Source organism: Tenrec ecaudatus, chromosome 6 (assembly GCF_050624435.1).
Source record: "Tenrec ecaudatus isolate mTenEca1 chromosome 6, mTenEca1.hap1, whole genome shotgun sequence".
Taxonomy (NCBI): domain Eukaryota; kingdom Metazoa; phylum Chordata; class Mammalia; order Afrosoricida; family Tenrecidae; genus Tenrec; species Tenrec ecaudatus.
The window spans coordinates 104,306,835-104,310,188 of record NC_134535.1 but is presented as its reverse complement, the minus strand read 5'-3'; the positions used below and the strand labels follow the sequence as shown (position 1 = coordinate 104,310,188).

General features: G+C 45.1%; 1 pseudogene; it reads right to left on the bottom strand.

Annotated features, from left to right (window-relative positions):
• Nucleotides 1-1,531: 1,531 nt before the first annotated feature.
• Nucleotides 1,532-2,131, bottom strand: LOC142451130 (large ribosomal subunit protein eL18-like; annotated as a pseudogene).
• Nucleotides 2,132-3,354: the final 1,223 nt, after the last annotated feature.

Genomic DNA, 3,354 nt, shown 5'->3' with positions numbered 1-3,354 from the left:
ATATGATAGATATATACAGCAAGAAGGAATATAACAGTTAATTAGCCAACATAGCAATACAGAGGGCTCAGTTCGACTCACTTCCATGGAACAATTGATATACTGGAAATCCTTCAACTCACAAGGGCTGCTCAGTCCAAGGTCAAGGAAGCAGACAGCTGAGTCTTCCCTTGGGCAATACAGGCAATCCAGACACAGGCAGCAAGCAACAGGGTTGGTTACCAACAGTCAGCAAAACAACAAGGTCTAACAGTCCCAAGTCCAAGCGATGTATACACTAGCAGCATGATGAAGCAGGTCTTGAAAGAACCTCAAGCTCTAGTGACATGATCCACAGGTTGGCTGTCCCACAGGTAGTGCAGCTCATAAGTTGAGGCAGAGAACTAGCAGCCGCATACTGCTCCAATCACCAGAGAGCAAGAGAGAGGAGGCGGGACTCACCAAGCCATTTATCTCTTTTCCCTCTAATCAAGCTGAGACCTTATTAATCCCACATGTTCTTATTGCCAAGGTTGGCACAATAATCCTACTTATCACAGGGGTTATTACAGCTCTTATAAAAATCCATACATCCATTGAATCAAGCACATTTGTACATATGTTCCCATCATCCTTTTCAAAACATTTTCTTTCTACTTGAGCCCTTGATATCAGCTAATTTCCCACCCTCATCCCCACCCCCATCCTCCCTCCATCATGAACCCTTGGTAATTTTTTTTTTCACAGCCATGAACATTTTCAACACTAAATGTAATAGTCTACTCAAACTTAAGGGAATGTAATGATAGTCATTTTATTCATTCAGTAAATATTTATTGAACACCTACACTAGGCTAAGCATCGTGCAATTACAAGAATGAAAAATAAACCGTTTCTGCCTCCAAAAAAGTTTGCCCTAAATATACTTTGGAAAATAATAACCCATATTTGTTAGCCATGTGAAAAAATAAATAGGTTTTGAGTAAAGAGATACTAAATACTTTATAAATTAAAAAATAAAGTTGTGTCTTGTGTGGTAGTTACATGATCTGGTGTCAGTTTGAGGATTAAGAGTGTCAGGGTGGAGTCCAGCCGTCAATCAGGATATAGTAGCCAATGAGGTCTCTGTGTGGACATGGCCTTCTCCTGATGATTCTGGGAACTCCTGTATTTCCTTGTTGGAGGTGGGAGACTATCTCTCCGCGTCTCTGTCTCTCTCTCTCTCCCCCCTCATTCCGTGAGAAATCCCTGTAGAGAAGACACATGGAGAGGGGCTGATGGAGCTAGGTTTCTGGAGCTGCAGAAGTCACATGGAGACCCCTGCCAGCACTGAGATGCTTACAACGCCACTGGATCCAGACGACTTCCCTGCCCCAGGCCTGTGACCTTCCTGAACTCCATGTGCATGTGTTTCATAAGTCTGAGAGGGCTTTATAGATTGCTATCAGATATATGGGCTAATATGGGACTTACAGACTTGTTCTGGACTGGGAGGGGATGTTTTCTCATTATTCAACTGCTCTTATATAGAAAGCTCTCTTTTTTTGAACATCCAAAACGTTTTAATAGCAGGACCGGATCTGGGGTTAGTTTTTGTAGCCTCGGCTGGCATATCGGCCTCTGGTCCGCTCGAACTTCTGGCCCTTGGAGCGAACATAGGGTTTGGTGTGACTGTGGGGGATCCCTGGCGCCTTGCCGAAATGCCTGTATACCTCGAGGCCCTTTTGTGGACCAGACAGCAGGACAGTGCCACAGCCCTTGGGAGAGTCCAGGGCCAGCTGGTCAAAGGTGAGGATCTTGCCCCCGGCCTTGAGGATGCGGCTGCGGGCCCGGCTGCTCACTCGCAGGGCACACACCTTCAACTTGGGCACCTCTTGCACCCGCACGTCATCCGTTATGGTCCCCACGACCACAGCTGTCTTGTTTTCTTGGCCAGGAAGCTTCATCTTCTGGATCATCCGAGAGAGCGATAGGGGTGGCCGGTTGGTGCGACTCATGAACAGTCTCTTCACACAACCTGGCTGAAAGTGGAGTTGGTCCGTTGGGCCAGAAACCTGTACAGCTTGACCAGGAGGTGCAGGTAGATGTCCTGGCTCTTGGGTTCCTTGCGACGAACCTTTCGGTCCTTGTTGTTGCGGATGTCAACTCCCATGATGGCGCCTCCTGTTCAGCCGGGTCCGGAAAGAGGGAACCAGAAAGCTCTTTCTTATACACATATGGATATCTATGAATTTGTTTCTCTAGTCTACCCCGACTAACACATCTTGCCAGAAGATTAAGTTCTAAAGTTAGCATTAAGTTAAAAGTTGAATAAAGAAAAAAATTACCCTGTAAATCTTCAGCTCACACCTGGAACTGTCAGATGCACACATTGTCACAGATAAGATGCCACTGACAGCAGTTGACACCGAGAGACAAGCAGATGAACAGTTGCTTTCTTGAGATCTCTCCAGGAACCACACTCCTCGAGGGACAAGATAAATTTCTTGTATTACTTGAAATTATTGGTTTTTCTAAATTTCTTTCTGAAGAAAGTGTCAATACTGACACCAAATTTAGCTGTGTTTCTTCAACTTCACAATAAAATAAAATTCCTGAATTTCTTGAATTACCACATTCCTGTAACGAAGACTTAAGAGAGGGGGTAAACCGTACCCACCACTGGGTGTGGTTTGACTCAAAGAGATCCTCTATCAGGTTTCCGTGGCTATAAATCTTTCCCCCCCTTTTGAAATGTGTATTTGTGTGTGAGAGAACTGAGGGGTGGTGGTGGAAGGATTTACATTTCAGGTCAACCGGACATTCAGCAGTTTAAACCATTTATCACCACCCCACCCCACCCACCGCTCTCATGTTATCCCACTCCCCTCCTCTGATATCTCTTTCCCCTCTTGTGGTCCTCCATCTTCCAAGTCAACCCTCTAGTCCTGTCAAAACCTCTAGTCCATAAGTTCTTGTTCCTGCCCTTGCCTGTACCCACTGCACATCTTCCCAAGAGCAGGTAGTCTCATTTTTTTCCCATAGGGCTGCTGGAGCTGTTGAACCACCAACCTTGCAGTTAACAGTCCAATGTTTATCTAACAGCATCATCAGTGGCACAGTGGTTATGATTTGGGCTGCGAACCACAAGATCAGCAGTTTGAAACCACCAGCCTCTCCTCAGGAAAAAGGATGGGGCTTTCCACTCCCAGAAACAGTTACACTCTCATGAATTCACAGGGGGCAGTTCTGCCCTGTCCTATCGAGTCATTATGAGCATTGATGCGATGGCAGGTGACTTTGGTTTATTTCGCTATATAAGTTTTCAGTTAGTTTTTTGAAATTTCACTAAAACTTACAGCTAAAGAAGTTAAATTATTTAATTTAGTGAGTTTC